Consider the following 22,251-nt stretch of genomic DNA (forward strand, 5'->3'; position numbering starts at 1 on the left):
TTTTAAAATCAGTTTGGAATATATTTGTTGAGTTTTACAGGTCAAGAAAAAAGCAGTATAATTCAATCTTAAGAAGACTCCTCCTTTGGAATAACACTGGTATCCACCAGTATTATCACTATCCTAACAGGAGAGACTTCTTTTGTCAGGATTGCTGACTAGTAAGACCACTTTAAAAGTTTTCCAGTCTAAACTAATTGTGACTATATTTCAGATACTGTCAAAATGCTAGCCAGAAAAAAATAAGATATAAGAAATGCCCTACTATTATCCTCTTTAACATATATTTTAGAGGGTACTCTTTCCTTATCTAATGTTAGGATCAAGGAAATAGACAAACTTAAATTTCATTAGGTTAGCTCTAACATTTCCATGATCTGAGGGGAAATAAATCCTTAGCAAAGTCACAAACAGTTACATGTGTCAGGTGGATAGAGGAGTAGGTATTTACATAGGTGGTCCCATCACTTCATGGGAAATAGATGAGGGAAACAGTGGAAACAGTGTCAGACTTTCTTTTATGGGGCTCCAAAATCACTGCAGATGGTGATGGCAGCCGTGAAATTAAAAGATGCTTATTCCTTGGAAGGAAAGTTATGACCAACCTAGATAGCATGTTGAAAAGCAGAGACATTACTTTGCCAACAAAGGTCCATCTAGTCAAGGCTATGGTTTTTCCAGTGGTCATGTATGGATGTGAGAGTTGGACTGTAAAGGAAGCTGAGTGCCAAAAAATTGATGCTTTTGAACTGTGGTGTTGGAGAAGACTCTTGAGAGTCCCTTGGACTGCATGGAGATCCAACCAGTCCATTCTGAAGATCAGCCCTGGGATTTCTTTGGAGGGAATGATGCTGAAGCTGAAACTCCAGTACTTTGGCCACCTCATGTGAAGAGTTGATTCACTGGAAAAGACTCTGATGCTGGGAGGGATTGGGGGCAGGAGGAGAAGGGGATGACAGAGGATGAGATGGCTGGATGGTATCACTGACTCGATGGACGTGAGTCTGAGTGAATTCCGGGAGTTGGTGATGGACAGGGAGGCCTGGCATGCTGCAATTCATGGGGTTGCAAAGAGTCAGACACGACTGAGTGACTGAACTGAACTGAACTGAACTGAGACATATATATATTTATATAGCTGTATTTCAGTATCTATCTGTAGCTTATATATCTACTTATCTGAAGTAGATGTATATATAGATATTGAAATAGATAACAAAATTTATATCTATGTCTAGTTGAAATCTATATATTTGAAAAATATAGACATATCTATAGTTAGCTGCCGGGTCCAGCCCCAGTGGATCCAGGGAATTTGAAGTGGGGACGGCGTTGGCGAGGGAAAAAAACTTATTTATTTATAATATAAGATTAGATTATGAAGAAATAGTGTAGTAGGAAAATTAAGTGGAGAAAGGAGGCTGAATAACTTGGCTTACAGAGAAGACCAATAAAATCTCAGGACAAGAGATTTGCACCATCTGCATTGGGCCACTGGCGCCCACTTGAATATCAACGGGTGCCCCGCCTTAGGCTCCCTTCCGCGCGGGTCTTAGAAGCCAGGACAAGTAAGTAGACTAGGTGAGCAGCCCCACTCCAGATGGGAATTCAGCCTGAAATTAGAGTAAAGAGGAGACACGGGGAAACCAGTCCAGCGACTGGCCCAGCCTCTATTGTGTAGGAAGGCCTTTTATACCTTTTTGATTGTACATTGAGATCAATGGGTAATACAAAATCATGCAGCGCTAGCAGCCCAGCCTCTTATCAAAACCAGGCTTTTCTCTCTGCATACCTTGTTGTATACACAAGTCTTAGGTGATATACATCATCTTCCAGCCAAAAGGGCCAATTAACATTTTACAGCCCTTTTTCTGATAAGGGTTTGTCAACCAGAAGACTTATTTGTGTTGTTCTTCCCAAAGTCTGGCTCCACTCTCGGAAAGCACTAAATAAAGTTACATTCTTACATAGCAAATATACAGCAATTTATAACAAGTAAAAGGAGTACAGTGATTTATAACAAAAGAAAAGTAATTAACTCAAAAGTCTAGTGTTGTTAACATCAAAACTATTATATATCCTTTTCCATATCCCATTTACATTGATTAACATCCTCCCAGGTGCCTAAAAGATAAAGAATATGGAGGTCTGGCAGCAATTATTGAGTCAACAGTGAAAACCCATCACCAATATGATTTTTAGCTCTTTAGAAAAGGCTCCGTATCTTTAAGATCCTTTAAGCTTTGTGCCTCTCATGGTTGGGGGGCTGTAAGCAATTCACAAGCTGTAAGAGGTCTGGGAGAACCTGTTAGGCAAGTTAGAGAGTTATCAGAGGGGGTTTAACTGAAACATCCCTTTCAAATGCAGAAGACTAAAGCCCTGATTTGACTTTTTCCAGAGAATATCAGAAGAGTGGAAAAGCAGGCGGATTCTTATTTTGGGAGGAGGGGGTGGATGCTCAGGAAATTCCAGGGGGAACTCCTGAAGCCTGATCACGTCCTTGTGTTTTGTCAGGCTTCCTTCCTCATGACCTTGTCACGGGCGGGCAGGATTCCTCATGCTGGCCCCTGGCAGTTAGCTACTGAAATATACTATTTTAAATATTTTAGTTTTTAAAAACGTTATTTTTTTGAAAACTGGTAATAAAAATGACAATATGGAGAAAATCCTTTAGGTTAGGCATTGAATAAAAGAAATAATAAAATGCATGATGTTGTCAATTATACACTTCTTTGTTTTATGGAAGAAAAAGCTTTGACACTGCAATTTTTTTGTTTGTTTGTTTTGCTTTCTCTTTTGAATTGATTTCTTTAAACTGATGAAAACTCTTGTTGTTTGGTCCCTAAGTCATGTCCAACACTGCAACCTCAAGGACTCCAGCACACCAAGCTCCTCTATTCTCCACCATCTCCCAGAGTTTGCTCCAATTGATAGTCATTGAGTCAGTGATGTTATCTAACCATCTCATCCTCTGCTGCCCCTTTCTCCTTTTTCCTTCAATTTTTCCCAGCATGAGGGTCTTTTCCAATGAGTCAGCTCTTTGCATCAGGAGGCCAAAGTATGGGAGCTTCAGATTTAGGATCAATCCTTCCAATGTATATCCAGGGTTCATTACCTTTAAGATTGATTTGATTTCCTTACAGCCCAAAGGACTCTCAAGAGTCTTCTCCAACACCACAATTCAAAAGCATCAATTCTTCAGTGCTCAGCCTTCTTTATCATCCAGCTGTCTCATCTGTATATGTCTACTAAAATAATCATAGCTGTGACTATATGTACCTTTGTTGGCAAAGTGATGTCTCTGCTTTTTAATACACTGTCGGTTTCTCATAGCTTTCCTTTCAAGGATCAATTTCCTTTTAATTTCAGTCACCTTCCTCAGTGTCTTTGGAGCCCAGGGAAATAAAATCTGTCACTGTTTCTACTTTTTCCCCTTTTATTTGCCACGAAGTGATGGGACCAGATGACAGGTCAGGTGGTCTGGTATTTGCACCTCTTTAAGAATTTTCCACAGTTTGTTGTGAGCCACACAGTCAAAGACTAGCATAGTCAATGTAGCAGAAGTAGATGTTTTCCTGGAATCCTTTGCTTTTTCTATGATCCAGTGGATGTTGGCAATTTGATCTCTACTTCCTCTGCCTTTTCTAAACCCAGCTGGTACATCTGGAAGTTCTTGGCTCATGCACTGCTGAAGCCTGTTGGGTTTTGAGCATAAGCTTATAGCACACAAAATGAGCACAGTTGTATAGTAGTTTGTATATTCTTTGGAACTACTCTTCTTCAGGATTAGAATGAAAACTAACTTTTTCCAGTCCTGTGGAAAATTTGCCAACATATTGAGTGCAGCTCTCCAACCCACATCTTTTAGGATTTTAAATAGCTCAACTGGAATTACATCAGCTCTATTAGCTTGAAGTGAAGTGAAGTGAAAGTCGCTCAGTCTCTTTGTGACCCCACGGACTGAATCCATGGAATTCTCCAGGCCAGACTACTGGAGTGGGGAGCCTTTCCTTTCTCCAGGGGATCTTCTCAACCTAGGGACGGAACCCAGGTCTCCCACATTGCAGGCAGATTCTTTACCAGCTGAGCCACAAGGAAAGCCCATGATAATGATTTCTAAGACCCACTTAACTTCACATTCCAAGGTGTCTGGCTCTAGGTGAGTGACCACACCATTGTGGTTATCTGGGTCATTAAGATCTTTTTTGTATAATTCTCTTGTTTATTCTTGAGACCTCTTTTCAATCTCTTCTGCTTCTGTCCTTATTATTTCTGTACTTTATCATGCCCAAACTTGCATGAAATTTTCCCTTGATATCTCCAATTTACTTGAAGAGATTTCTAGTCTTTCCCATCCCATTGTTTTCCTTGCTGTTCTCTGGAACTCTGCTTTCAGTTGGGTATATCTATCCCTTTCTCTGTTCCCTTTAACTTCTCTTCTTTCCTCAGCTATTTATAAAGCTTCCTCAGACCACTGTCATTTTGCTTTCCTGCATTTGTTTTTCTTGGGCATGGTTTTGGTCACTGACTGCTGTATAATGTTATGAACCTCAGTTCATAGGTCTTCAGGCACCCTGTCTACCAGATCTAATCCCTTGAATCTATTTGTCACCTTCACTGTATAATCATAAGGGATTTGATTTAGGTCAAAAGGGATCTTGATTATAAGATCCCTTATAATCATAATGGATTTTGACCCCCCAAATAATCTGAATTTTGCAATAAAGAGCTCATGATCTGAGCCATAGTTAGCTCCAGATCTTTTTTTTTTTTTTTTTTTTTTTTTTGCTGAGTGTATACAGCTTCTCCATTTTCAGCTGCAAAGAATATTATCAACCTGATTTCAGTGTTGATTGTTTGGTGATGTCCATGTGTACAATCATCTTTCATGTTGTTGGAAAAGGGTGTTTTCTATGATCAGTATGTTATCTTGACCAAACTTTTTTAGCCTTTGCCCTACTTCATTTTATATTCCAAGGCCGAAGTTGCCTGTTACTCCAGGTATCTCTTCACTTCCTCCTTTTGCGTTCTATTCCCCTCTTATGAAAGACATCTTTTCTTGGTGCTAGTTCTAAAAGGTCTTGTAGGTCTTCCTAGATCTGGCCAACATCAGCTTCTTCGGCACTGGTGGTTGGGGAATAGACTTGAATTACTGTGATGTTGAATGATTTGCCTTGGAAACGAATCGAGATTATTAAGATTGCACCCAAGTACTGCATTTCAGACTCATTTGCTGACAATGAGGGCTACTCTGTTTCTCCTAAGGGATTCTTGCCTTACACCACAGTAGATATAATGGTCGTCTGTATTAAATTCACCCATTCCCGTGCAGTTTAGTTCACTGATTCCTCAGATGTTCACTTTTGCTGTCTCCTGCGTGAGCACATCCAAAATGCCTCATTCATAGACCTGACTTTCCAGATTCCTATGCAAGATTGTTCTTTACTTCATCAGACTTTACTTTCACCGCTAGACACATCCACAGCTGAGCATCATTTTCACTTTGACCCAGCAGTTTTATTCTTTCTGAAGCCATTATTAATTGCCTTTTGCTCTTCCTCAGTAGCATTTTGGAGATCTCTTGACCTGGGGGTGGTCATCTTCTAATGTCATATCTTTTCCCTTTTCATACCACCAGTGGGATTTTCCAAGCACAAATACTGAAGTGGCTTGCCATTTCCTCCTCCAGCAGACCACATTTTGTCAGAACCCTTCTCTATGACCCAACCATCTAGAGTGGCCCTGAAAGGCATGGCTCATAGTTTCATTAGTTACCCAAGCTTCTTCACCACGACAAGACATATATAAGTATTGAAATATATACTGAAATTTGTATCTATTTATTTGATCAAAATCTATATATTTGTTTGTAGACTATATAAACATATCTATAGATAGCTATTGATATATAACCATTTCAATTTTAAAACATGTTATTTTTTGAAGGCTGGTAATAAAAATGACATATTTTTATTTCTCCATATCTGTTTGGTCAGGCTTTGAGGAAAAAATAATACTGCACTGCATGACTTTGTCTTCCCAGGTGGCACTACTCATAAAGAACCTGCCTACCAAGGCAGGAAACACAAGAGACACTGGTCAGATCTTCCTTCCCTAGGTAAGGAAGATCCCCTGGAGTAGGAAATGGCAGCCCACATGCCTTGGTGGCTCAAACAATAAAGAATCTGCCTTCAATGCAAGAGACCTTATTGTATGCTTATGTGTGTATAGATGTATTTTCTTTTCTTGTTCTTCACAGTTATCTCCTACTAGACTATAAGCAAATAAAAGTGAGGTTTTATTACATTTTGAATTATTTGTTGTTCGGTCACTAAGTTATTTCCGACTCTTTGTGACCCCATGAACAGCAGCACACCAGGCTTTCCTGTCTTTCGCTATCTCCCTAAGTTTGCTCAAACTCATGTCCATTGAGTCAGTGATGCCATCTAACCAACTCATCCTCTGTTGTCCCCTTCTCCTCCCACCTTCAATCTTTCCCAGCATCAGGGTTCTTTTCTAATGAGTCAGCTCTTTGCATCAGGTGGCCAAAGTATTGGAGCTTCAGCTTCAGCATCAGTCCTTACAATGAATATTCAGGACTGATTTCCTTTAGAATGGACTGGTTGGATCTCCTTGCAGTCCAAGGGACCCTCACGAGTCTTCTCCAAACCACAGTTTGAAAGCATCAAATCTTAAGAGCTCAGTTTCTTTATGGTCCAACTCTCACATCTGCACATGACTGCTGGAAAAACCATAGCTTTGGCTGTATGGACCTTTGTCTGCAAAGTAATGTCTCTGCTTCAACAATTACCCAAAGTCATGCAATATAAATCCAAACCATTTTTTTGTTATAATTATTCTCAGAGCTGTCTTCTTTCTAATATACTAGAAAGCAATTTTTATAATACATGTAATTCTACTACAGTGTGAGGCTTTATAATATTATTTACTATAACATCAACTAATTAAGGAATATGAATTGCATTATCTCATTAATACTGGTTACTATGTGATTAAAAAAGGATGTTAGGACTTATGGGTAGTAAAATTTTGTGCCTTGTGTTTATACAAAATATATAATAAGAATGATAAGCCACACTGTGTTAATATTTTGACCATGGTTTTAGGAAAAGAAAGGCCAAATTCTTCATTATATGCACTGGCTTTGTTCAGTGACATGGTAAGATTTAGAATTATGGAATTTTGCTATTTAAAATAATTCCATATTGAAGTTACTGTAGGAAAAAAAACTCCATTATTTTGAGGATAAAATTCTCTAAATCTCAATCTTTCTCTCCACTGGAACAATTATTTCATAAAATGATTTTCAACATTGTGAGGTTTTTAGGAGCAAACCTTTTTCATAGCAAGAGGAAGTAGCAGAACTAGCCGTGCTATTACAGTTTGGGTCATGACAATTACTTCTTACGTATGCCCTTTTACACTTTTACTCCCATTTTATATCCCTATAATGTTTCCTTCTCCCTCTATGGAAAAAAATGAATGCATATAATAAGAATAATTATAATAGCATTTGAATAATTATTAACATTCAAGAATATTAATTAGCATAATTGATAGCATTCAAGAATAATTTGAATAACATTTTTACAGTTTCAAAGCAGTTTCACTTATACTGCTTCGTGTAATATAGTAACAGCACTGTAAATTCAAATAGTCGGTTTTCTTATTATTGAATGAACATGAGTAGCCTCAGATTTCAAGGTAACACTGATAGTATCAGTGTCAGATACAGCTTAAGCCAGATATCATTTTCCTCTGCCCTGCCATTCTACATGGGAATAGAGAAATAACACTTTTTAAAATTGATTATTGCTTATGGTTATCTTTATTTTTCATAATTTAGGAATGCAACAATAAGAAGAAACCAATAGTATCTGCTGTATTTTGTACTGCAAATATTCATTTAAAACTGAAAAGTCAGTAAATATTAATGCAAGAATTATAAAAAAGTAAATTTTAACCTAAGTTAACAAACTGACTTAATCCTTGACAGACTGAATTCAGTGCAAGCATGATTTAATTAAGCTTATTACTGAACTAGATATTCAAATAATTGACGACTAAGGGAACATAATAAAGAAATATAATCATATTTTCTAGGTGAGTAAATCACAATATTTTCATCTAGCACTGTCATGTGGAGCTAACTTGGAAACAGAAGCAAAAAAAAAAAAAATGCCCCTGTATGTAGACTTACCAAAATACTTCCCATATTTTGAACCAAGTGGAAAATGTTAATAAAAAAGGTATATAATAAAACCCATGAGTGAATATAAAACCCTGCATTGCCTAATCTGTTCACACACCATTGTCAACAATCATAAATCCACCTAGTAGGGGCCCGACCACCCAGTGGTTCAGAAACAGCGAGCAGATGGAAAATAACAGTACTTGTCATTGAATAAAAATGCAGAATCATAAAACAAATCAAGAAAACACATCTGTTTAAAATTCTAATATTTTGTTCATCATAGATTTTTGCATTTGTTTTTTTTTTTTGGGGGGGAGCAAATATTTTCACATAAAGTGACTTACAAGGGGTTAGTGAACAAAATTTACAAGCAGCTCATGCAACTTAATAACATAAAAACAAACAACCCAATCAAAAAATGGGCATAAGATCTAAATAGACATTTCTCCAAAGAAGACATACAGATAGCCAGCTAAAAATGTTCAACATTACTAATTATTAAAAATATTTATATGAACATATGACTTGTGAACCAATGCAAATGTTCATAGTAGTGAATTTCTAAGGAAACAAGTATGTCCATTAACTGGACTACTATGCAGCCATGACAGACTATATTCAAAAGTATTTTTAAAGATATAATGATAATAAATGAAAAAGAAATTTCAATTTCATTTAATTTTTTAATCTTCTATATTACCAGTATAATATAGATAATATTATACATAACATATATCTATGAGATAATATATATCTATTATATAATAGTAATAGGTCTAATATTTAAAAAATTTTAAGCCTTTTGAATTTAAAAGAATTTAAAATTGCATGTAAATATATAGTAAGAAAAAACAAAATTAAGCATTTATAAAAGGATCAGAAAGCTATAATAGCAGAACTGAGACTGAGTGGCTTGATTATAGGTGATCTTTTTCTTCTATTTTTCTATTTGTTTTCAACATTTGTTTTAATAAGGTTATGCTGTTTAAACAGAGGATGTTTATATTTCATAGCATTTTTTTTTTTAAATTTTAAAATCTTTAATTCTTACATGCATTCCCAAACATGAACCCCCTCCCACCTCCCTCCCCATAACATCTTTCTGGGTCATCCCCATGCACCAGCCCCAAGCATGCTGCATCCTGCGTCAGACATAGACTGGCGATTCAATTCACATGATAGTATACATGTTAGAATGTCATTCTCCCAAATCATCCCACCCTCTCCCTCTCCCTCGGAGTCCAAAAGTCCGTTATACACATCTGTGTCTCTTTCCCTGTCTTGCATACAGGGTCGTCATTGCCATCTTCCTAAATTCCATATATATGTGTTAGTATACTTGTTTGCATTAAAAATACTTTATCTTGACTACTGAGATTTTTGGCACATACTCTGGCACCTCCTCTGAATCCCAGCCCTGTCTCCAGGTACATTAATGAGTATCACCAAAAAAAAAAAAAGACTGAAAAGCTGTAATTATAAATTGAAATAATCTTCCTCAAAAACGAAAACTGCATGTTATAGTACACCAGACATATTAGGCTAATGAGTTCTTAATTCAGACTTCCAAATCTAAATTCTAACTTCACCCTTAAGCAACATCACAAGAATGATTACTGTAGCCTAGTTCATAGAATATGCCTCTCAACTGGGAGATTGCTGTTAGAAGTACTAGAGATACATTACACATTAACTCTATAACCATAAATTTGGCAACATTCTCATGATGTAGAAGGTAATTGAGAAAAGCAATCCAAAGTGCATCAATAATATCCCAATATTATAAAATAATAATAAATCTTGCTGATCATATACATATCTATACAGCAATGTGTTGATATTTTTTAAAAAATCATATTTAAGGAGAAAAGGTAGAAAGAAGCCAAATTTCTAAATGACAGTTTACAATAAATGTCCATACAAAGCATGTATGTTTTGATTTCACTTTATAAAAGCATAAATATGTTTGAATATGATATTAAAGACATACTTCAATGAATGGTCACAGAAATGTTAATGGTGATAATATCAAAGTTGTGGGATTTAAGGTAAGTATGTTTTATGATAATGTTTCCAAATAATACTGAATTTTTTCACAAAGAGCATGCATTATTTCTGCTACCAAAAATTTAAAATATTTTATAAGATCACATAAGAGCTACTGAATTTAAGCTTCAGAAAATGACTTTACAGATTTTGTTTAAAATGATAGATTGAGCATGGGCTGTGATTCTCTTAGTAATAAAACATAAACATTAAATACATAATTATATACTCTGTTGAAAAGGGAAAAATAGTGTGTGTGTGTGTGTGTGTGTGTGTGTGTGTGTGTGTATGTGGTGGAGATGCAGAGATCCTGACACTGGCTGTCCATGGGAAACTTCTCTCAGAGAAGAATATTTAAGGGTAAACAGAAGTATGAGGAGGAGCCACCCATAAATTTTTGCAACAAGAATAGTTGGGAAAGAACTGCCCAAATGGAAATAAGCTTATTTTCCAACCATTCTTGTCACAAAAACTTATGGCTGGCTCTTCCTTATATTTCTGTCTACTCTTAAATATTCGACTCTGAGAGAAGTTTTCAGTGAACAACCAGTGTCGGGAGCCCTGCATACCCCACCCCCCAACAAAATGCATTTTTCCTTTTTCAACAGAGTATATAATAATGCATTAAATCTTTATTTTTTCTTACTAAGAAGGATTTGGGGGAGGGAGACCCAAGCGGGTGGGAATACATGTATACATATAGCTGCTTCTCTTGTCCAGCAGAAACTAACAACATTGTAAAGCAACCACACACTAATTTTAAAAAAGAGAGAGAGAGAGAAGAAAGAACCACACGTGCAAAGATCAGAAATCCTGAGGAAGAGAAGAGAAGCTGACCAGAGATTGGAGCACCAAAGAAGAATGAGAAGAGCTGACTTTCAGAAGAATGAGCAGGACCAGGTCCCCCAAGTCACTTGTGGACTTGTTAAGTTTAGTTTTCTTTGTATCGTTTTGTTTGGTTTTTAGTTTAGATTTTATTAGAAGAGAAATGGTACATCGGTAAACAGATTTAACTGAAGAGCCACTGCAGTTCAGTTTGTATTTTGAAAGAGCATTCTAGCAGCTGTGTGTATAACAGAAGTAGCAGAGTCCAAGAATCTACAAAGGAGGCTATCACAATATCCAGGTGGCAAGCTGATCAGAGACTGATGTCAGTGTGAATGGAATGAAGCAGACAAAATCAAGATGTATTTTGGAGACAAACCTAAAGAGACTTATCAACATGTGGTGTAAAATGGACAGAAATTATTAAATATAATGCTTACATTTGTCACTTGTGAATCTTGATCTGACGTATAGTGAGAGAAGGAAATGGAAAATAGCTTTAGAGACATTGACAGTGAGGCAGGTGGGCAGTAAAAACAGAGAGTTCTATTTTGAATATGCTAAGTAGGAGATGTCAAAAAAGAGAGTTCAATACCTGGATGCAGAACACGAAGAAAGGTCACAGTTAATTTCTGTATGTAATCTCTCAATGGCTAAAAATTTATTTCATTTTACAAGTTTATAACCTTTGACTTAGAAATTTCACTTGCAGAAAGTTATAGTTAGGAAATAAAAGTGTGGTTATGAATTTGTTTACAATAATTATATCATACATAATAGCAAAGAAACCAGCTGAATGTACATAAATAAGAAACAATACTGCAAAGAAAAGTCAGACAGGATTTAGATAAATTTTTAGTTTTGCATGCTAGGAAACAGGATTTCAGAATGATTCTTAGGTTTGCAACCTGTCTGGGGTGAGTAATAACTTATGCAGAAAAATAACAAGAAATTTGATAGAAATGTGGGTTGCTTTTATTAAACATTAATATTGAAGTCCCAGTGAAGATTGTCCACAGTGTCTTAAAACTGTGGGACTTCTATGAGTCAAGATTAAAATTTGAGAAATTTAAAATTATGAAAAATCAGAAAGTTTTAATTTCCAAACCTGCAACTTAACTATATCCATTTGATTACTCAAATTCTTCTAAATAATTTTTAAATTTCCTTGCAACTTTAGCATCCCGAACAATATTAAGCATTAAAAATTAATTTAAAATATTCATTGAGTTTCTACAGTATGGGTCAATGTTTAAGGATTTTTTTAATATTCCCGTGGTAAGTATATGTTTTTTCTTGGCTTATTTCCTATTATGGAATATCTACTTTAGCTTAGACTCAGAAAAAAAAAAAATCCTATTCCTGAATAAATATGTTCATATCCCTCTTAGTGGGGATGTAAACTGGTATAGCCACTATGGAAAGCAGTATGAAGTATCCTCAAAATTTTAAAAATAAATTACAATCTAATCCAAAAATTCCACTTCTGGGTATTTATCTGAAGAAAATGAAAACACTAATTAAATGGGGAGGGAGGTGGGAGGGGGGTTCATGTTTGGGAATGCATGTAAGAATTAAAGATTTTAAAATTAAAAAAAAAAAAAAGCATAACTGGCTAAAAAAAAAATAAAAATAAAAAGATATATCCATCTCTGTGTTCACTGCAGCACTTTTTGCAAGACGTATAAACAACCTAGTCCATCAATAAATGAATAGATAAAGAAGATGTGGGATATTTATATTGTTGTTGTTGTCCTTCAGTTGCAAAGTCATGTCTGACTCTCTGCCACCCCATGGACTACATCACACCAGGGTTCCCTGTCCTTCACTATCTCTGGAGCTTGCTCAAACCCATGTCCATTCAGTTGGTGATGCCATCCAATCGTCTCATCCTCTGTCGTCCCCTTCTCGTCCCGCCTTCAATCTTTCCCAGCATCACAGTCTTCTCCAGTGAGTCAGCTCTTCACAGCAGATGGCCAAAGTTTGGATCTTCAGCTTCAGCAACAGTTCTTTCAATGAATATTTAGCTTTGATTTCCTTTAGGAGGGACTGGTTGGATCTCCTTGCTGCCTAAGGGAATCTCAAGAATCTTCTCCAGCACCACAGTGTGAAAGCATCAGTTCTTTGGCTTTCAGCCTTCTTTATGGTCTAAATCTCACATCCATACATGACTGCTGAAAGAACGATAGCTTTGACTATGTGGACATTGGTAGACCAGATGCCATGATCTTAGTTTTCTGAATACTGAGTTTTAAGCCAGTTAAAACTCTCCTTTTTCACTTTCATCAAGAGGCTCTTCAGCTCCTCTTCACTTTCTGCCATTAAAGTGTTGTCATCTGCATATCTGAGGTTGTTGGTACTTCTCCTGGCAACCCTGATTTTGGCTTGTGACTCATCCAGTCCGACATTTTGCATGATGTACTTTGCATTTAAATAATCAGGATGACAACATATAGCTTTGATGTACTCCTTTCCCAATTTTGAACTAGTCCATTATTCCATGTCCAGTTCTAACTGTTGCTTCTAGACCTGTATACAGGTTTCTAAGGAGACATGTAAGGTGGTCTGGTATTCCCATCTCTTTAAGAATTTTCCACAGTTTGTTGTGATCCACACAGTCAAAGATTTCAGTGTAGTCAGTGAAGCAGAAGTAAATTTTTTGAAAATTTTTTGAAATCCCATTTCTATACGTGTGTGTGTAAATATTTATATGAAGTGGAGTGAAAATCACTCAGTCATGTCCAACTCTGTGATCCCATGGGCTATACAGTCCACGTAAACAAGCAATGGAACATTACTTACCCATAAAAAATGAAATCCTGCCATTTGTGACAATATGAATGCACCTAGAAGATACTGACCTAAGTGAAATGTCAAAGAAATGCAAATCTTGTGTGATTTCACTTTTATGTGGAACCGAAAAGACAAAGCAAGTGAATAAACCTAACCAAACAGAAACAAAGTCATAGATACGCGGAAGAAACAGGTGGTTGTCAAGAGAGATCAGTATGGGAAGGAGAGAAATCCATCTGCGAGGGAGATTAAGAGGTACAATCTTTGTCACAACATAAATAAGCCACGGGTATAAAATGTACAGTGCGGAGAATATAGTCAATAATTATGTAACATCTTTGTGTAGTGACAGACGACTAGGCTCATCACGATGATCATTTTGTGTGCTAAAGTCACTTCAGTTGTGTCTCTTTGTGACCCTGTGGACTGTAGCCCTCTAGGCTCCTCTGTCCATGGGATTCCCTAGGCAAGAATACTGGAAAGGTTGTCATTTCCTTCTCCAGAGGATCTTCCCGACCCAGCGATTGAACCTGTGGCTCTTATGTCTCCTGCACAGGCAGGTGTCTTCTTTAGAACTAGTGCCTCCTGGGAATTCCCATTTTTGGATGCATGTGGATATAAAACCACTATGTTTTGTATACAAACTAACATAATGTTGTAGGTCAAAAAAATAAAAGAGGGGGGATGTCTAATATTTTGTTGTAGAAAGACCCTGCAATATGTTTGAACACTCAGCATATCTGAATTAACTCCTTAAAGAAACCTTTTACAGAGCAACACTTCGACACCAAGACCTAAGTATGAAACTGTTTTGTAATCTAATAAAATGCTGCTCTGCAGCTCCCCAGGTAGTGCTAGTTCTAAAGAACCCTCCTGCCAATGTAGGAGACACAAAAGATGCATGTTTGGTCCCTGGGTCAGAAGGATTCCCTGGAGAAAAATATGGCAACCAACTGCAGTATTTTTGAGTGGAAATTTCCATGGACAGTGGAGCCTGGCAGGCTATAGTCAATGAGTTGCAAAGAGTCAGACATGACTGAGTGACTGGGCACACACACATACACAAAATGCTTTCATCATATTTTGGCCTTTAAATTTTGTATTCCAGAGCTTTACAATGTTCTGGATAAACTAATGAAAGTGTTATTGTGTCAATAATATGATTTTTTAAATTTTTTTCTGTACTTGAAAGTGGATATGTAGTTAGATTTGCCAAGTTACTTGGTAAGGCATAGCTAAATACAATACATTGTCTGAATAAGTCACACTCAGGGCTGTAGAAACTGATTTAGGATTTCCAGTTCTTCAATAGTGTTTCTAAAAATTTTTTAAATTCTCTATTTTTATTGTTTTTGGAATTCTAGACTGCTTTTATGTGCATTCAATTATTAGTTGGCTCAATATTCTCCAAGTTTTCCTTTAAGCAGCTCATGTGTATTTTGTCATGTAACGAGTCCTTTTTGATGCCCTTCTACCGTATATTGTCATGAAAAAGCACAGGGGTGATTGCAGATTGTCACTATCAGCCTGCCCTTCTACCTTTTGTAATAGAAATCCTTGCAAGTTTTAGCTGTGCGACAGCTGCCTCCCTTGCAACTGACTGTCTACAAGCGTAAACTCTTGCCAAAGTATAGTGAAAGAAGGTGATGTGGATAATTCCTGATTACATACACAAAGGGGAAACTGTTCTCCCTCCCCTTCCACTCTTACATTTCTCCTTGCAGATATATATGGAGGGTTATATATATGTGAGATGGCAAGTAACATGATGAAAGCAAATTTAGCTCCTGAATATCTTGCTGAAGCTGAGGCTCCTGCCAGCCTAAACTTCTCTAGTCTGTTACACAAGCAAATAAAATAAAGCTTAGATTATGTAATTCACTGTATTTTAGGATCTCTTTGTTAGAGCAGCTAAACCAGTTCCTAGAAACAAGATGCTTGAATTAAGGAAATACACCGCGTAGTTCAATCATCAAATATTGATCTCCATTATAATACATTCTGGATTTTGTCATTGTCATAAGACCTTGTCTCTGGTTAAAAATTTCTGCTTGGAGAAAACTTTAAATGAAGCCTCATCTAGTTTAGGAGTCTTCCCATAACTTAGTTGTTTGACTCAACGTCTTACTAATTCTACTCTGCAGAGATACCTTTACAGATTTATATTCTGACTTAAAGTGATTTAAGTAAAAATTGACTATTGGATAAAGTATACATTTGTTAATAATTTAAAAACATCATGACTACTGCTTTAAGTTGTTAACAACATTGTTCTAGAAGAATATATTGATAATTCGAGAACATAGTCAATTTTGACCCTCATGACAAAAGTCACTCTGCTACAAATGAAGTAATGGAGAATATCCATATACCTTTTATAATGTATTTCATTTTCAGATGGTGTTGATGGGCACTGTTTCTTGATAAAACTAGAGCTGAAGAAAATGTACTATATAAAGTTCTCTGTGCTTGTTCCATCCTTCTGTTGTTTATACCTATGATAAACAATGTATTTATGTATTTAGGTATCATATTTTAGAAAAATATAAAATCAATTTTGGAAATGAGTTTTATAACACTATTTGTATGAAAACAACAGAGTATAAAAACACTTCAAAATAACAAAAGCTAATTTTTTTTTATCCATTCATCTACCCTACGTCTTTTGATTGGAATATTTATTCCATTTACATCTAAAGTAATTGTTGATAGGTATGTAATTATTTGGGCTCAGCTGGTAAAGAGTCTGCCTGCAATGCAGGAGACACCAGTTCGATTCCTGGGTTGGGAAGTTTCCCTGGAAAAGAGAGAGGCTACCCACTCCTGTATTCTCAGGCTTCCCTGGGTAGCTAAGATGGTAAAGAATCCGCCTGCAATACAAAGACCTGGATTCGATCCCTGGCGGGAAGATCGCTTAGAGGAAGGCATAGCAACCCACTCCAGTGTTCTTGCCTGGAGAATCCCATGGACAGAGGAGCCTGGTGGGTTTCAGTCCATGGGGTCCCAGAGTCAGACATGACCAAGCACAGCAAATGTAATTATTTACAGCTTGCCCTTTGTGGTCTGATGGGTTTTGTAGCTCTCCTCTCCCCCTTTCTGTTTCTTTTTCTCTTCTGTTGTGATTGATGACTTTCTTTAGTGTTACATTTATTCTCCTTTACTTTTTGCACATCTGTTATAGGATTTGGTTTCTGATTGCCATGAAGGTCATTTATAACAACCTATGTGTATAGCAATCTGTTTTCAAGTTGATAGTCATTTAATCCGTGTGCACTGTCAAAGCAGCAGCTTTCTACTGCCCTCCCCCATCAATTAATGCTTTTGGTGTCTTATTTTGCATTTTTGTTTTGTGTATCTCATAACTATTTTAGGTATAATGATTTTACTTGTCTTTTAAATGTCATGCTCAATTTATAGATGGTTGATCCACTACCTGTACTGTGTATATGCTTTTATCAGTGAGATAGTCTTCTTTCCTTGTTTTCTTATTTCCAGTTATGGCTTTTTCTTGTCCATCTAAAGTCCCTTTACGTTCAGTCTCCTCAGCGTCCACCAGCAACACCTCTCTTCCAGCACTGCAGCCCCAGCTTGGGCTGGCAGCCCTCTGCAGGCGGGAGCAAGGCGGCCAGTGGCTGGACGGGGAGCTGATGGGAGCAGAGATGGAGCAGTGGGCAGCCTGTGGTCCTGCATCTCTGTGGGGCCGGCGTGGTGTACCCATGCCTTCTAAGATGAACCCCAAATTCTGTGTTTGTCAGAACACTCCCTCCATTGCACTGAGGGCAATGCATCTTCAGTGGGACTTGAAATTCCTGGAGAAATGCTTCTGTGAAAAGCTGGCAATAATTTCTTTAAAATCTCTTAGTTTTCCTTCTTGCTGTGTTTCAGAATGACATCAAGCAACTGTGAACAACTTTGATACTGAACAGTTTGACTGCCATTTCCTGAACAAAGGCTTTACTGCAAAGACATTCTGGACCAAAAAAAATTAATGAAATTTCTTTGTTTGATGATAAGGATGCTTTCCATGTGGCAGACCGGGAAGACATTCTAAAGAAATAATTGAGATGGTTAAAAGCTCTTCCACTGGTCATCCCCTTTAATGCAGTCAAGTGCAATGAGAGCAGAACCGCAGTGAAGTCCTGAGCTTCCACTGGAATAAGATACGACTGTGCCAGCATGACTGGGATACAATTGGTGCAGAGTCTCACAGAGCCTCCAGAAAGGATTATCCATGTGAATTCTTACAAGCAAGTATCTCAGATTAAGTATGCTGCCGATAATGGAATCCAGATGATGACTTTTGATAGTGAAGTTGAGTTGATAACAGTTGCCAGGGCATACCCAAAGGAAAAGTCGGTTTTGTGGGTTGCCACCGATGATTCCAAAGCAGTCTGCCGCCTCAGTGTGAAATTTGGCCCCAGAGTCAAAACTAGCAGGCTTCTTTAGGAATGTGCAAAAGAGCTAAGGATTGATGTCATTGATGTCAGCTTCCACATGGAAAATGTCTGTACTGACCCTGAGACCTTCATCCAGGCCATCTCTGGTGCCTGCTGTGTCTTTGACATGGTAGCTGGCTGATTTCAATGTATTTGCTGTTTACTGGTGGCGGCTTTCCTGAATCTGAGGGTGTTGCGGTTTAGCTATGGTTGCCTCAGGCAGGCTGATGGGTGGGGTTGGCTCCAAAGCTTAACCTTAACTACTACTATTGTGCAGCTGTGGGGACTCCCCCCCCCAACATGGTTGTTTTTCAGGCCTGGCTTCTGCTGCCACAGGTGTGCTGACAACACAGAACTGGCCCCTGGACTGGCTGCAAGATCCGATAACACCTGTACCGGAACTCTGGTGCGGGGGCTGGCTTCACAGAAGCCAGGAGCTACTCTGAGGCGAGATTCATGCTGGCAGAGGCTCCCACTAAGCGGAGGAAGGTTGGCTTCCTGGAGCAGGAGCCACTTGGAAGGGGCACTGGTCCTGGTCAGTGTGGACTGCCCGGTGGAGGGGGGGTGGGAGTCACTTTCGAGGCCAGTGTGAGTGGTATGGTGGGGTGGTCCTCAGAGGAATTCTGGGCTGGGGCCAAGCACATGGTGTTAGCTTGATGGAGAGTGAGAAAAAGGTGCCCCCACCAGCACCAAGCCAGCTAAGTGGGTGGACTGATCAAAACAAAACAACAAAAGCCTGCTTGCCTTTTTGTCCCTGGAGAAAGTCCCACCACATCTCTGCCTTTCTGGCTCACTTCCTGAAATTAGCAAATGGATCTCCCCTTCATTTGAATGCTTTCCAAGCTATCGCCCCTGTGCTGGGCCTTGAAGAGAGTTTATGTATTAATCAGGAGCAGAGTCTGGGCTTCCTACAGCTTTCAGGCTCTCCCAGATATACACCCTGTGATTTTCAAAGGCAGAATGATGGGGACTCATCTTCCAGTGCCAGTTTCCCCAGGTAAGGATCCCAGCAAGGGGTCACTTAGAGGTCTCGCTCCTTGGGGGACCTCTGCAGCTTTCAAAACCCTCCTGCTTTGGGGTCTCTGCACCTAGGGTATGGATTCTGACTCGACCACATCTCTGACCCTTCTACCCCTCCAGATGTGGCCTTGTCTTTATATCCTCAGTTGTAGGAAATCTGTTCTGCTAGTCTTCAGGTTGGTCTCAGAGATGGTTGTTTTATATGCGGTTGCAGTTTCAGTGTGTCCTTGGGACGATATGAGCTCAGGATCGTCCTACTCTGCCATTTTGATCCAGACCCCCTACTATCTCACTTTTAAATTCGCCTTTTTAAATTACTGGGTTAGGTTGACCTTTTTTATAATGTATTTTTTAACATGCACACTTTTAAAATTGTGAATGTACTTGTGAATAAGTCTTGATTTTTCTTTTTTTTAACCTTGTGATTCCCCTTCACTCATTTCTTCCAACCCCACCTCTTGCCTCCAGCAGCCACTAATGTGTTGTCTGTTATCTATGAGCTTGTTTTTTGACCTTTCATTTGTTGTGTTATCTTTGTAGTCCACATATAAGATGGATTGGGTAGTATTTGTCTTTCTCTATCTGACATATTTTGCTTAGCACACTACTCTATTGAACCCAAGGCATGGAGAAGAATTATCTTATTGTTGCTTGTGTTGGGATGTATATAGAGTTTTTCTGACATATTAAAAGTATGAGCACTCACGTTGATTTGTAAGTCCTATTATATCACTGGTGGTAATAAGAGTGGTCCAGCTCACTTGCTTGAGCACAGAAGGCTCCAACAGCCAGAAATGCATAAGTAATTTAGAAAACAGGTTAGTGGTGGCTCTGGCACAACCACGATTCTTGGAAGAAATGGACCAACTGCCACGGGTTAACTGCAGAAGGTGCTCTTCAGAGGTCATCAGAAGCTGTCTAGAAGAGCAATTTTCATCCTATGGCAGATGGAATGGATAGTCATCCAGCAACACAACCTTAAAAGGCATGACAGAAATGTGTCCCATCTCCAAGTAGAAGGCAAACATGGAAGTTTGCATTCCTTCAGCTACCATCCCACTCCTGCCTCACAGAGCCACAAGGACAGAACGCTCACAGCCAAGAGCCCTGCCTCCCACTGCACCAAGCCGCGTTTCATCAGTCAACACTTAATGCTTCACTTCTGCTTTATACAGGGGCTAGAGGAAGAATTTCTGAATCGGTCCATTTTTTTATATCTTAGGAAAATTCCAAAAACATATATGTGGGTTTTTTTTTTTTAGTATAGCTTTTAGACTAATCTAAGAAAAAAAAAAAAAAACTAGTCTTCTACTTCATTTAAATTAATAAAGGCCACTTGGAATTCTAAGATATTGTTTGAAGGATCATGCACTGGAAAGGATTATGGCAAGTACTGTTAGAACTGATTCTATGCTTACTTGGAATTCAATACTAACCTCTCATAATCTATGCAAATAAACAGCCAATGAAACCAGGCAATATGATACACTCAGTTTGTACTAGAAAACTTAGAGTTTAGCACCTTGTTAACTACAAAGGAAAAAAGATTATGAGAAACTTTTTTAAAAGTGAAAGAAGTAATGAGTGCCATAAGCCCTCTTTAAATTGTATAAAAGATTTAAAGCTTGATCCTGCTAAATGATAACTGGCAGGCTATTAAATTGTGTGGGAAATGAGATATGTTATTTTCTGCATAATGTAACTTGCATAACAATGAAGGTGTTTGCTAAGGAATGCTCCTGTTTTAGTTCTTGCTCACTCTCTTTAACTCCAGAAAGTTTATTTAATGTAAACTCTTAAATTGGTATTATGCTGACAATCATTATGTAGTGCTATGAACTGATTAGACTATGCACTAGTCTCAGAGCAAAAAGTCTTTACATATAGTACCAGAGTATTTATTACTTTACTGTGTAACAACAGGCATCTGTCTTTGGACAGATTCTCCAGCTCCCCAATTTATCTTAATAATTGCTATAACTTGCTATTGAGCATAAGCTTCATACAGTTTCCCATGATACCTTTGACAATACCACATAGTGACAGTAATTTTGATATACTATATAATCCATTTCATCAAAAATACTTACTGAAGGTTCAGTGTTATCTAGAGCCATTCTAAGAGCTTTACTTACTTAATCTTCTCATGAACCTAAAGCCTAGATCTTATTATGAACCCCTCATAGCAAAACAGGAAATTGAACCAGAGAGATGTTACATAACTTATCCAAATTCCAGACTACTAAAGTGTGGAGTCCATATTTTACGCCACATAGTTTGACCCAAGAGAGATCAACCCTAGGGCCAAATGAATAACACTCTTGATATACTCTATGTACCTTCTGAGGATCAGACACTATCCTAAGCACTTGATACACAATAACTCATTACATTTTGTATAAAAACCTATTACACCTTGCTAACCAAATTGTAAAATCCAAAAAACAAAAGTATAAGTTTAATTACATGTTCATCATAATATAATGCAGTAACCAGTGAATCTGAAATTCATCTATGTGATTCAAAGCTTATGAGATTGACAAGGAGAATGAATGGCCAACTTCAATTTACTCTGACTTTATGAATGTATTAAAGAGAGAAATCACAGCTCTTTATCCATGCCAAACATTTTTTTTTTAACTTAAAAAAATCAAACTGTTTTGCACAGTGAAAGGAAAAATAGACAAATGTGCTAGGAATGAAATTATGTCAATTATACAGACTTCAGAATTCCAAACTCTACTCTTAAGGATCCTGAGATCCTTCTGACCAGCCTGAGCTTGTTTAACAGGAAGAGTGGCCCTGGGAATCCAGTCAAGTCTGCAGGCAAAGCCCCCGGCATGTAGGCAGTTGAGAAAGTAGATGCGGAAGGGCAAAGGAAGAACATCAATAAGTGTCTTTTATGTCAGCCAAAGC

At 37.8% G+C, this 22,251-nt stretch overlaps 1 protein-coding gene and 1 pseudogene across 1 annotated transcript in view; one reads left to right on the forward strand and one right to left on the reverse strand.

Annotated features, from left to right (window-relative positions):
* CNBD1 (cyclic nucleotide binding domain containing 1) overlaps positions 1 to 22,251 on the reverse strand; it is a 494,615-nt gene that overhangs the window by 234,904 nt on the left and 237,460 nt on the right. The window lies entirely within an intron of this gene.
* LOC105616105 (ornithine decarboxylase-like) lies at positions 17,377 to 20,939 on the forward strand (annotated as a pseudogene).

The sequence above is a fragment of the Ovis aries genome, chromosome 9 (assembly GCF_016772045.2).
Source record: "Ovis aries strain OAR_USU_Benz2616 breed Rambouillet chromosome 9, ARS-UI_Ramb_v3.0, whole genome shotgun sequence".
NCBI lineage: Eukaryota > Metazoa > Chordata > Mammalia > Artiodactyla > Bovidae > Ovis > Ovis aries.